This window comes from Mustela erminea, chromosome 19 (genome assembly GCF_009829155.1).
Source record: "Mustela erminea isolate mMusErm1 chromosome 19, mMusErm1.Pri, whole genome shotgun sequence".
NCBI lineage: Eukaryota > Metazoa > Chordata > Mammalia > Carnivora > Mustelidae > Mustela > Mustela erminea.
The window spans coordinates 45709344-45723625 of record NC_045632.1 but is presented as its reverse complement, the minus strand read 5'-3'; the positions used below and the strand labels follow the sequence as shown (position 1 = coordinate 45723625).

The window sequence follows — 14282 nt, the reverse complement described above, 5'->3', positions numbered from 1 at the left end:
GATCCTAGAGCCTTGTTCTTAGTCACCACACTCTTGAAGAGTTGAACCCAACAGAATGCTTTACTCTTGTGTCCCTTCTAGAAGACTAGTTGCTCCAGGTGAAAACATAGAGAAATAAGTTAGGAACAAGAATAACACACACACACACACACACACACACACACACACACACCCCTTTATTTCTTTGGGGTTCAGTGAGGGGTAGGGCACAGAGCTGGGAGAATTAGCCTGTTCAGTTAATAATACGTGCTAAAGGAAGGCATTTGGCAATAAAATATCATGGCAGTTTAGTTGGGAGAAGATTATTTTTAGCTACTAGGCAGGAAGGAGTTGAGTACACAATGTAGGGCCGTCAAAGGTTTCTCAGCACAAAAGGAATATAATAAAAGCTGTGCTTTTAGGAAAATAAAACTACCACTGGTAACTATTATGGCCTGGAAGGAGGGGAGACTCAAGGTAGAAAGGCCACTTTAAAGATGTCTACAGGAACTCACAGGACAGGTAGTGAAGGCTGGAACCAGGGCAGTGACCCTGGGCATGGAGAGGCTGGGAAAGGCTCTGTGGAGTAAGGCCAGAGGGATGGATATGGAGGGTCGAGTTGATGACAAGATTCCAATCCGAGTGAGTGACAGAACGGGGTCTCACGCAGAGAAAGCGGAGAGCTGGGAGGGAAAGAATGTCTGGGAGGGAAGCGAAGGCACAGAATTTGAAGCTCTGGCGAGATCCATAGGGATACTGTTGAGGAACCTGAGTTTGAGAGGGAAGTTCGAGGGGAGGCTTAGAACTTCTGCAGAGCATGGAGAGTCGAGATCATGGAAATGGAGGAGAATGTCAAGGGAGAATGTAGAGTCAAATCAAGAGTGATAAGCAGAATCCTGGGGGAACATTTACATTTAGAGGCAATAAGAAGCCAGAAAGGATCGAGTCACACAGGAAGAGAACTGAGAGCAGCATGGCCTGGAAGCAAAAGGAAGAGGACAGCTGGAGAATGAGGGGGTGACAGGCAAGGTGAAAGGTCACGGAAGGCAAGATGAGGCAGTGGAGGAGAGAGACCTTTCTTCCTCCAACACTTAAAGAAAGGAGGAGAGGATGAAGAAAGCTACAGACGTGGAGATGGCGACAGCTCCTTAGGGAGCTCATGGGGCAAGGCCATCCGGTAAAGAGCCAGAGCATGGGCAGCAAGGAAGTACTCGATCAAAGTGCAACAGGGTTGCGATAAACACTGTGAGCAGTGTGACAGGGAGTCAACAGGAGAAGGACAGTGGAAAGTACTGGGGGAACGAGGGCCCCCTGATGTTGGATGATAGGTATGGTGAATTAGTTGGCTCAGCTCTACAGCTTTTTATAAACTGCACTGGAGACGCAGGGAGTATATATGTAGAAGCAGCAGACGGTGGAGTTCACTCTGGTTTGGGAGTTAGAACATGTGTTCCACTGAGAGACAAGGGGTCAAGGTCACTAAGGACTGGATAGAAAGGCCAGAGGACTGAGAGAAAAACATTGCCTAGTATGGCAGCCGTGAAGGCTCAGCTTTCCCTTTAAGATCACCTGCTCTGGAAGCACAGCTGACTGACAGTCTCCACAACTCGGGATTCACCCCATGTTCGGCCCCGGCCGGGCTGCTTCCAGGCTGCTCCAGTGAGGACTAAACTTGGTGGAGGTATGAAAACGGGCCACGCTTCCTCAGGTGGGACTCTTCTCACAGTTAAGTTTGCTCAGGGACTCCTCGTTGGCTTGGGTGAAATTTTTCTCTGATCTTTCCCTGTGATCTGAGGCTCTTCCTCCCCGGTCCCTCCCCCCCACTCTCTCCTTTCACAGGTGTTAGAACTGCCTGGCAGTTTGAAGGTTCTTCCTGCCTGACTCCCTCTCACTCTATGTTTCCCAGGCATTTCCCCCAATCTCTTACATGTCTAATTCTATTTTAGCTTCTGCTTTTTTGGAAGTCCTGAATGGACACACTTGGGCGTGCTATTATTAGTGGAGGGCCGAGTGAATGGAAGGTGTGGGCAATGAGATGCCTACAAGGATGTGTAGATGATGCTCATGGATTCTTTTTTGAATTAAAGACTCACAGGAAGACGAAAAATAGTACAGAGATTTCCCCTGTGCCCTTCACTCTGCTTGCTCCAGTGACAACATCTTATGTAATTAAAACCAAGAAATTGATATTGATATAATATTGTTAACAAGTTCATATGATTTGGGGTAATCTGTTTCTCATTATGTTTCTGTCCACATCATAGATATATTGATCTCATCTCCATTGCAAAAGGCCATGTAAGTAACAGTTCCCTTCCAAGTCAACCAGATCTATAACCACAAGGTTTGTAAATGCAAAAATAAAGTCATTAGGTGGAAGGACAAATAGGAAATGACATATGTCCACTGAGCAGAGAGCACCCCATCCATCCATCCATCCATCCATCCATCCATCCCTCCATCCCTCCATCCACGTTTGCCAAGCTTTTCCCAAGTGCCAGGAACTATATGTTGCATCTACTGCATTTCGACACTGATATCAAAATGGTAGCAGCAGCTACCACACTTCTGTTCGTGTTAAGATGCAACGAGAAGCCCAGATACATAGTTGTTTTCAGGGCAAAGGCTATCCAGATTTGTCCGTGATCATTTTCACCTAGACAGTAATTCAACTGGTAGCAAATGTATGCTCAACAGCCAGGATCATGCCTGTTTATGAGTCATTGTAAAGCACTGAGTGCATTGACATATACTTCATAAATGCTAAATAATAACAAGTCAGTGAACCTAGAAGTACTGGATTCAGTATTCAAGACATTAAATCCAACTTATGCTGTTCTAGAAGGAAGGCAAACAAATAAATCAACCCCAAATCAAATAAAGCCTACATCCATCCCTGGCCAGCGGTGGGTGTTGTCTGGAACGCTCTTTATGGGCGAATGTTTCTCTCACGAAGGAGCACTTGTTAGTACTTTACCTGACACATCACAGCCAATGCCTTGCCTGTGATTTGGAAGGAGAGTTTTATATCTGATCCACAGCAGACAGCAGGAACACTATGTTCTTAAAGCTCCACTTCCCTTTATTTGATGCCAGAAAATAGTATCTGGTGAAGCTCTGGAGAAGAACAACCGTCACCCCACTGAGCAATTAGACTGGTCCTGGTGGGAAGTCTCTGCAGGCAGTACTGGGAGACCCTGTTTGTATTTCAAAGCCAGGATTTAGTTGTCCTTTAAGATATAAGTCTCTTCAGGGCTGCCTGTGACTCCTTGAGGGTTTAGGCACACAACCCAGAAAGCCTGAAATGCCACGGATGCTGTTCTGGCAACTGAACCAGACTACAGCACAGCTGAATGCTTTTCTGATTCCCAGTCCGGAGCTTTAAGCACAGTCTGGTGCTATCTGATTTGGGATCTCCGGGCACAGCCCCTTCTCTCTAGAAGCCTACCATCTTGGTTCCACAAACATGATTGACCTCCATCTACATTCCCTTAGTCATTTCAGAGTGCAATCATCCTTGGGAGCAAAGCCCGACCCTCCAGAGCAAAAGAGGGACGGCAAAGCCACTGTAAGATGAGGCGGCAATAACTCTGACATCTCTGGGAGTGACACACACAAACAAGATCATATTCTGAGTAGAGTCTAGAGGAGATGCTATCCTTCAGTGGTCATTTCCAAAAGGATTTTACTCTCATTCAGTTGCAGCCAAAGGGATGAGAGCCAAGGAGCCTATGCAAGACACCTAAATCTGGCCAATGAAGTATTGAGGGGAGGACTGAGCCAAGGGGGAAGGTACAGAGCCAAGAAACAAAAGGTAAAACAGCCATCAGATGCTGACCTTGTTAATTTTTTTTTTGAATACAAGTGATTCTAGCCAGTTGCTGCCTGGCCCAGACCTAGCTCATCACATCCCGCGTAAACAGAATGATGGTTATACAGTGTTTGGGACAGTGATTCTCAAACATTACTGTGCAGCCAGTTTACCTGAGGAGTTTCTTAAAAAGGCCAATTTCTGCTCGATAGCATCAGAGATTCTGACTTGGTAGGTCTGGGATAGAACTTGAAAAGTGTACATTTTTAGCAAGCACTCCAGTGATAGAAGCAGATGTATCACCTACCATATTTTGGAAGTCATTGCTTTAAATCACTGCCTTTCAATCTTCCTGAGGGTGTGATATTAAGATGTTGAGAGAAATACCTTCCAAATAATCCAGCCAAACCTCTCATTTTACAGATGAAGAAATTGAGGGCTTAAGTAACCTTCTCAAGGTCACTCAGCTGGTTAAATGTAAAAAGTTAGGACTAGAAGCAAAGACTAGTTACTGTGCCTTTTGCATTTACTATACTGTATGATTTGTGGAAACTCCTCTCTGTTAGGTCCAGTTGGATATATACACACAAAAATAGAAATTAGAGTATGTCTCAATTATTTATAAAAATTTTCTCTCCTTTGAAGGAACTGGTGAGAGCTTCAGTGTTGCCAAGGCAAATGTTCATAAGAAAATGGTACTTACCGTCTTTAAAATCAATGGTGAAGAAGATGACAGAAGGGACTCATAGTTGTCCTCTGAACAACCTCAATGTCTGGGTTCCCCCAAATCAGTGCCTGGGGTAAAACAAAGAGTAAACAGGTGCAAGAAATTGTATTTATTCCTGATGCTACATTAACATAATAAGTACTTTCCATAAGCTGTGCTAGAATCAAATGAGCTTTAAGTGTCATAATTATGCTCTTCATCTTTAGGTTAATTTTTCACTTTACTTTGTCTGACCATGGTAAATTGAAGCTGAAGGGTTCTGTGTCTCAGCAAATTCCAGATGTGTCTTGACAAGGGCCACTGGAAGATTAGTTCATAGTTGTTTGAAGACCTCTCTGATATGGGCTACCAGGCTCTGAGAACTTCTCACTCACTTGTCTTTTGGTACTTCTCTTTATATGTGGAAGTGAAAACTGAGTACAGCCTCATTTCAGATGAATGGGGACTCAGAGAAATTATGCCAAGGATAGTGACTAGACCTTCACAAGTGAAGAGGTTGCCCTCACTCACTGACTGGTTCATTCATTCATTCAATAAATATTTATGAAGACCTTTTATATGCCAGGCCATTATTCTGCTCAGTAGTATATGTTTACGCAATGGGAAGCTGATTGGCTAGAAAGAGGGTAAATCCTCATCACTAGTTACACAAGTCATTTAACACAAAGGTTATGGTCTTGTGACACTATGTGTTGTAGAGGCAAGAGCACCCAACTGGGAATCAGGAGGTCCAGTTCAAATTCTGGGCCACTTTGATATAGCAGAATTTCTCAACCTCAACGCTACTGAGATTTGGTGCCAAAGAATTCTTTGCTGTGGGGAGATCTATCCTGTGTCTCATAGGCTATTTAGCATCATCTCTGGCCTCTACTTATTAGATGCCATTAGTATCTCTTAGTTGTGGCAATCAGACACGTCTCTAGACATTGCCACTGCCAAATGTCCCCTGTGGGGGAGGCAAAATTGTCCCCGGTTGAGAATTACCGGATATAGTAATAACTGCTAGCTTTTAGCAGCTATTAGCGCACTGGTAGAGCTCTATATACATCCCACTCAGTCTTGAAACACGCATTTCAGTGTAAGCAATGCTATTCCCCATTTTACACATGGAGAAATGGAAGTCCACAGATGTTAAGGAAACAAACCAATATTATACAACAGGCAAGCGCTAGAGATTTGAACCCAGGATTTTGAATCTCATGGCTCATGTTCATTGTTCCCTACTTTTTTTCTTTTGCTACGGTGTATTCCACACACTCAAAAAAAGCAGAGGATTATCTAAAAACACCTATGGACTTAGTACTCTGAATTTAACAAATGATACTATTTTTATCATATTTAATTTCTATCTTTTTGTTTTGGCAATAAAGTGCTGCAAATACAGATGAATCTCCCTCTTAGACATTTTCACTCTGTTCTTCTCAATTCCTTTCCCCAAATAACCGTTCCGTTGAAGCTGTTCCTTCCTGGAAAAGATTTCACACACCTTTTACACATACGTATGTTCACAAGCCATATGCAGCACTCCAAAATATGCATAGAGAGGGTATACCTGCTTCTCTAATTTGCTTTCCTTACTCAACATTATGTTTTTGAGTTTTTTCCTATGTTAAAACTATAGTTCTAATACTTGTATTTTAATTACAGAATTGTAGGAAATGGCCACAATGTGTTCAACTGTTCTCCTCTCGGTGGGCATTCAGTTTGTCTCCCATTGTTATCACAAATTGCATAGCTGGGAATGCAGTGGCGTATGTGTAAGAGTTTCTCCAGGACACATATCTCAAAATGGGATTGCTGGGTTGCAGGCTGTGCACATCTTCAACTGTATTAAATATTGCCAAATCGCTCCACAGAATGATTGCACTAAATTACACTCCCTCTAACAGACTGTAAGAGTTTTCATTTCTTTACATCCCTGCCAATGCTCAGTATTTTCAAACTTTATGTTTGCCAGCCTGATTAGGGAGAAATAGCATATAATTATTATTTCAAAACCTTGTGTTCTTAACCACTCCTCTTATGTCTACACTGCTGGAAGCTTCAGTTATGTAAAATGGAGAAAATACCTTTGCCTATTCATATGAGTTGTAATAAATCCTTCTGCTGTAGTATGTGAGTGTATTTTGTAAATATCAAGTGCCACTTTTGTGCATTGCTGGTGGTGGTAGAGAGTATTTGTAGTTTCTCTGGCAGGCAATTTGACAAAATCTATCAAAATTTCAAATGCACATATATTTCTTTTAACTTAAAAAATCTCAGAATTACAGGAAAACTCACAAAAATAGTGAAAAGAATTCTTGGTATGACCCAGACTGTTCAAAATGTTAATGTTTCAAAAGATGTGCACTATGATTCTCGATTTCTTTCTCCTTTCTCCCCTCCTCTTTTCTCTTTCCTTTGTATATATGTGTATCTATAAGCATCTATAAATGTACACACTTACATATTATATTTCCAAAATGATTTCCTCTGAAACTTTTCTATAAAGACATTCCATTATTTGACCATCGAAAACTTGTAAAAAATCAGAAAATGAGTGTCCACACAATACTATTATATAACTCCTATATCTTATTCAAAGTTTATCCACTCTCCAACAAAGGTCCTTCATAGTAAAAGAAAGTACTTTCTTCCTCTTCCAGAATCCAGTCGAAAGTCATTTGTTGTACTTAGTTGTCATGTCTCTTTAGTCCCATTTAACATGACAAATTCTTCAGTCTTTTTTGTCTTCCAGGATATTTTTGAAGATCAGTTATTTTGTAGAACACCCCTCATTATGTTTCCTCATAATTGGAGAGAAAATATGCATTTTTGGCACAGAAGTAAGGTGTCCCCAGTGTATCACTGAAGTATGTACCTGATGTCGGTTCGCCCCACTAATGGTAATGTTGTTATTATTTTTTAAAGATTTTATTTATTTATTTGACAGAGAGAGATCACAAGTAGGAAGAGAGGCAGGCAGAGGTTGGGAGAAAGCAGGTTCCCTGCCGAGCAGATAGCCCAATGCGGGGCTCGATCCCAGGACCCTGAAATCATGACCCGAGCCAAAGGCAGAGGCTTAACCCACTGAGCCACCCAGGCGCCCTGGTAATGTTATTTTGATCACTTGGTTATGGTGGTATCTGCCAAGTTACTGCTTTTCCCTTTATAATTTAGTATCTTTTGGGGAGATATTTTGTGACTACAGACATATTCTATTTATATCGGATGGACTCAGATTTAGTAGGTTGTATTGGGTTACTATCCTTGTTTATCATCATGACCAAATTGCTTTATGCTTGGTCAGTGAACACTCATTCAAGCTGACTTCGGCATCCTTTTGCTCTATCCCCATTCTTCTTTAGCACTTCCTTACTTTCTGGCACCAAAAGATGTCCTAGATTCATTTCATGCCTACCCAGCTCCTGTACTAGAGCTGGCCATTTTCTAAGGAGCCCTTGTTCCTTCAAGGGAAGAATGGTATTTAGAAGCCAAGATACAGGTGCTAGATGTGTTCTTTGTTACAGGTGCACCTAACTTTTAACCTATTGATTTCTCCTTCAGAAACTTCTGCAACAGATATACCCATATTTTGTTAAAAGATTTATGTAAAAATAATTAATTGCTGCATTAAATAGAACAGCAAAAGGCTAGATACAACTGAAAGTGTCATCAGGAGGGTTAAATAAATTATTTAAGACTATATAACTATATATTTAAGACTATATAAAATTATTTATATAAATTATTTAAGACTATATAACTGAATACTATGCATCCATAAAAGATTGAGAAATTATTTCCAAAATAGATTGTTAAGTTAAAAAAAATCAATTTATAGAACTATGTATAAATTGATTTTTTTAACTTAACAATCTATTATAGTACATTACTATTTAGGTACTATCTAATAGTACGTTATACGTTACTATTTAGGTACTAAAAGGGGAAACCACATACACATACATTGTATATGTGTATGTGTTTGCTGATAAATGCATAAAATAGCTCCGGAAAAGCTTCATAAACCAAAAAATATTGACTGTGGGTAGGAGAATTGGGCCATCTGAGTAACAGAGAGAAGAAGGCTTTCATTATAAACTATCTTGAACCATTAAATTTGGAATCATATGAAGCCTTAAAAAATACTATGAAAGATAAAACAAAGTATCATTTTAATATAAAGTATTGATTACCAACCCAAATATCAAAAGAGGAAATCTGTTTTCTGGGACAATAGTCTAGCTAAAAGCATAACTGCAATTGGATAATTATCTTAGCATAAACATAAACAGTCTTATGATACTTTTATGATTTAACTTCTCCATCTGTGATATGGGTATAATATTATTAACCTAAAAGCCAGAGGAAAGGAAATTGAGGCAAGAGTGAAAACACAAAGTGCCAAGATATTGTGACTGTTAGTCATGACACATTCTCACAATTATGTGATTTTAAGAAATATCTATTGAGGGACACCTGGGTGGCTCAGTTGGTTGGACAACTGCCTTCGGCTCAGGTCATGATCTCGGAGTCCTGGGATCGAGTCCCGCATCGGGCTCCCAGCTCCACGGGGAGTCTGCTTCTCTCTCTGCCCTTCTCCTCACTCATGCTCTCTCTCCCTGTCTCTCTCTCAAATAAATAAATAAAATCTTTAAAAAAAAAAAAAAGAAATATCTATTGAATGAAGGAATGGAGGGATGGATGGGTGGATGGATGGATGGATGGATGGATGAAGATATAAGAGAAGGAAGATGGGAGGAGAATTATGTTCAACCACTTCAGTTTCAGGAAAAGAACTTTTTTTTTTTTAAGATTTTATTTATTTATTTGGAGAGAGATCACAAGTAGGCAAAGAGGCAGGGAGAGAGAGTGAGAGGGAAGCAGGTTCCCTGCTGAGTGGAGAGCCCAATGGGGGACTCGATCCCAGGACCCTGGAATCATGACCTGAGCCGAAGGCAGCGGCTTAACCCGCTGAGCCACCCAGGTGCCCAGGAATAGAACTTTTAAAAGCACAGGAATACATTAAGGGACAGTCTTAAGGCAAATAAGCTTTAATGCACTGTTGTTATTCAACATTTCACATAAGAATTGTGATGCTCCAGGTAGGCCACACAGCTTAGTAGTGAAGACCCTGGGTTTTGGGGTCAGGGAACTGTGTTCATATTCTGGCTCTGCTACACTACGTCTGTGACCTGGGGCAAGTTAGTTAACTAATTTGTGCCTCAGTTACCTATTCTGTACATTGGGACTTCTAGGGTAGCTGTGAGGATGACACGTGATGAGCTATTACCTATAAAGCACTTATAACTGTGCTGACACATGATATAGTCAACAGATAAAAGCTATAATTTGTTTTTGTCTTCATTTTATTATGGTAAGACCATTTACTATGAGATCTCTCTTAACAACATTTTAAGGATACGATAAATACATTTTATCGTTATCTACAGTAATAATATTGTACAGTGCATCTCTAGAACTTATTCATCTTGTCTGAGTGAAACTTTATACCCACTGATCTGCAATTCCTCCTGGCAACTACCATTATATTCTCTGCTCCTATGAGTTTGACTATTTTAGACACCTCATATAAGTGGAGTCACGCAGTATTTGTCCTTCTGTGACTGGCTTATTTTACTTAGCATGACTTCTTCCAGATTTATCCATGTTGCTGCATACTACAGATTTTTTTAAGACTGAATAATGTTCCATTGTGTGTATAAACACCATTTTCTTTATCCATTCATCCATAAAAGGACATTTATGTTATTTCCACATCTTGACTACTGTGAATAGTACTGCAATGAACATGGGAGTGCTACTATATTTTCAGGATCCTGATTTCAATTCTTTTCAATAAATAACCAGAAGTAGGATTCCCAGATCATATGGAAGTTCTATTTTTATTTTTTTTAAGAAACCTCAGCTGTTTTCTTTTCCTTCTTCTTCTTTTTAAGATTTTATTTTAAAGAAATCTCTATCCCCAACGTGGGACTCAAACTCACAACCCTGAGATTAAGAGTTATATGCTCTACCGACTGAGGCAGCCAGGCATCCTGCTATTGTCTTCCATAGGGGCTGTAGCATTTTACCTTCCCACCAACAATACACAAGTTTTCCAATTTCTCTACATTATCCCCAATATTTGTTGCTAAGTTACAATTCTCTCTCTTTTTTTTTTTTTTTAAGTTTTATTTATTTGTTTGAAAGAGAGACAGAGAACACACAAGCAGGGGGAGAAGAAGAAGGAGAGAGAGAAGCAGGCTCCCTGCTGAGCCAGCCAGGAGCCTGATGTGGGGCTCAATCCCAGAATCTGGAGATCATAACCTAAGCTGAAGGCCAACGCCTAACCATCTGAGCCACTGAAGTGCCCCTATAATTCTTATCATCATGTAATTTTTAGAGCTAGGAGGGCCCTCAGAGATGATCTAATTCATGTCTCTTATTTTTCAGGTGATGAGAAATAAAAATGGAGCTCAATGAGAAAAAGTAGTGGTCCAACGTGGCATAGTCAACCAAAGCAGATTCAACCCCAGAACATCAGTGGTGAGATTGCCAGCTGTGTTAGATTGTAAACAACCACAGCCTCCTTGTAGCTCCTCCCATCAAGGGGACGAGTCCATTTCCCCAGTCCTCCAAAGTAGTGGAATTGAGATTGTGTGATATGAGCCTCAGCCTCAAGGGGTCTTGCAGCTTCTGCTTTCACTCTCTTGGACACTGCTGCTCTACGGTAAGGCTTGGGTTAGCCTGTGGGAGGATGAGAGACCACATGGAGTGTAGACAAGAAGTCCCAGAGGAGGCCTTCTTAGACCAACAACCAGTTGGCCAACTGCCAGAAACGTGAGGGAGATGCCCCCTCCCTAGAACATCCAACTCCAGCCAAGCCACCAGCAGACCACAAAAATCAATTGAGTTGGTCCAGACCAGCAGAGCTACCCTAACTGTTCAGCCATTCCAGCCATCCCATGGAACTGTAAGCTAAAAAATAAATATTTCATGTTTTGAGCCACTACCTTTGAGAGTGGTGTTTTTTACAGCAAGGACTGATAATGAACCCAATGATGGCCTCTCTTCAATGACACCGCATTTATAATTCATCTCTAGGATGTCTGGGTGGCCAGCTATGCTCCAAGATTAACTCCCTCTCCCACCCATGTGTTACCTGGTCCCTGTCTCTTTATTCTCAAGAACACCCCTGCCTCTGGGTGGGATTCTGCCAAGGGAGGGAAAGATCCATGTCTCCCAGGGTTACAGACCATAATTCTGCAGCAATAGCAAGAGAGATTAGCATAGGACCCAGGGAACTGCTGGCTGCAGAGCCCTCTTATTCTACTTCTTTCTTCACAGACTCTAGACTGATACGCAAATATGTTGTTTTCTAATAGGACTAAAAGGGAGGGGGCTTAGGTGGCACTAGCTTGGGAGGTGCTGGGCAAACAGGAGAACATCCTATAAAAATGAAAGCCAGGGAATGATTTTCTTGAGTCATATGACCCCAAATTTTCATTAGTCATCCTCCTTTTCTCCCTCATTTCCCTTTTAGTTGACTTTCATTAAGAGTACCCACCTCTACCCCCATCCCCTTAAAGTGCCCATTTCCATTTCTAGAAATCAGTTAAGGGTTTTCCAGTTCCCATTTAATTTCATACCTGTATCCTGTACTCAGTCCTCATCCCTCCAAATTCAGGCCTTTTTTTTTTTTTTTTTCATTTTTGTCTTTTAAGACTCTTTTTCTAACTGCTCCCATACAGTTGAAAAAAACACTACGCTCCTGATTAAAGTCCCAAGATCCTTCTAATCCCAATCTTAGGAAGTCCTGGCTCCTCAATTACTAAGAGGCCAAGTACAGGAAGCAAAGGAAAAATTGGGCTTAGGAGACAAGGGAATCAGTTAGGGACCTGGAAATCGCAGGGGAGAGAGGCCAGTGACAGTGAGGGAGCTGGAGTCAGAGTGGCTGCTGGTCCCTTCTCATCGAGGCTCATTCCCTTGCGTCTCCCTTGGACACTGCGTTCAGAACTCCATCCTCCTCGAACTGTGCCCTAACCAGTGTGAATGGCAAGTTTCTTCATGGGATTCTTGGAATAAACAGAGGTGCTTTGATCACCCAGGTGGGAAGAAAGTGGTTTTGACCACTCCCATCAGCATGTGGGGTGTTTGGTACTTTTGAAAGGTGCTTTAGAGGAGGAATGAGGAAATCTCTGTGTTGTCACCCTGGAAACTCTGGTTCATGACCTTATCAACCCTTTTGGAATTTCCCGGGTTGGCTTTCTGTCCCACATGGAGCTCTTCCATTTTAATTGAAGTTTCTGGGCATTGGTATAAAAATGGTTGCAGTGATAGGACAGGAGACATCAGAAGGTAGTTTAGGTTCTAGTCCTCACAGGAGTTGAGGTCTGCTGGCCAAAGCACACAGGTTTCTAAAGGGAAAAACAAAATTTCCCACAGATAGTGATATAAATGTAAACAGCCTCTCAGTGTGGGCGTCCTATGCGTTACTTCATCTTCCAGCAGGAATTTCCCAAACCTGACCACTCTCTCAATGGCTAACAGAGAACGAGGAAACATGGCAATCACAGCTGTCAGTTTGGAAAACAAACCGCTTACTCTTTACAGCAAGGGGACCAAAGTTTTTCAAGAGAAAGATCTAGCTGCTCTTCAATTTATCAAAATGTGACAGGGCAGTGATTACAAATGCAAATGTAACCTTTAGGTGCTGTAAGTGAAACAGTACTCACAGCTAAGCTTGTCTGCCTATTGCTGGCCTGCACCCAGTAGGCAGCTCAGGCTGGATTCCTATCTAGAAGCTACTGTTTTTATAACCATATCATTACAAATTCTGCTTTGGTTTTTTTGGTGGGGGGGTTGAACTACTACACACTTTAAAGAATGACTATACAGTTCCCCTTTTAAAAAAAGGATTTATTTATTTGAGAGAGAGAGAGAGAGAGAACGAGTTGGGGGAGAGGCAGAGGGAGAGACTCTCCAGCAGACTCCCCACTGAGCACAGAGCCTGATGCGGGGCTCAATCCCATGACCCTGAGATCCTGACCTGAGCTGAAATCCGGAGTCAGACGCTCAACCTGGTGAACCATCCAGGTTCCTCTACAGCTCCCTTTCCAAAGCAAACTTAAAAACAAGATAATGTCTACACTTTCCCCATTGAAATTCAAGAAATACATGAACAGCTATGAGGTGCTAGGCACCATGAGAAGCGTTATTACCTAGAATTTTCACAAGGCTTTTGTGAAGGAAGAATAGTCATCTTTGTGTCCCCATTTTACAGATGCAAAGACAGACTCCAAGCACATAAGGGGTTGGTCATGATTACTTGGTTATTGATTGGCAGAAAAGATATTTGAAGCCAGGTATCCCAAGTCTAATGCCAGTATACCTTCAGGATGTCCCTGAAGTTGAGTGCTTGGTAATGAAAAAGCAAAAACATGACTTGTGGCTTCATTGTCTTTTTATGGGAGCATGGTGTAGCTGAAGAGGGAAAAAAATATCTAAGGTGGAAGAACTTGACTGGGAATAGGAGAAAGGCAAGAAGAAGTGAGTTCTGATCCATTTTCAAGCAAACACTTTAATTAAGCATCTCTCCCTTCAGTTTCTTATGGAATACCTGCTCCTTCTCCCTGCAGTTGGGGAAGTCCCTGAGGCCCGAGGGTCCAGGGTCTTGGCGGTGGGGGTGGTCATCTTGTTTAATAAGGAGATACATGGCTTCAACATGATCACCCAAACTGCAAAGGCCAGCCAGGTTTCAGTGCTGAGATTTGGGAGAAG

At 41.7% G+C, this 14282-nt stretch overlaps 1 protein-coding gene across 1 annotated transcript in view; it reads right to left on the bottom strand.

Annotated features, from left to right (window-relative positions):
* Positions 1-14282, bottom strand: part of LOC116579026 (basic proline-rich protein-like) — an 822180-nt gene that overhangs the window by 173853 nt on the left and 634045 nt on the right. The window contains exon 6 of the mRNA XM_032323799.1: positions 4494-4585. The gene's annotated coding sequence lies outside the window, so the exon portion shown is untranslated. The remainder of the gene's footprint in view (positions 1-4493; positions 4586-14282) is intronic.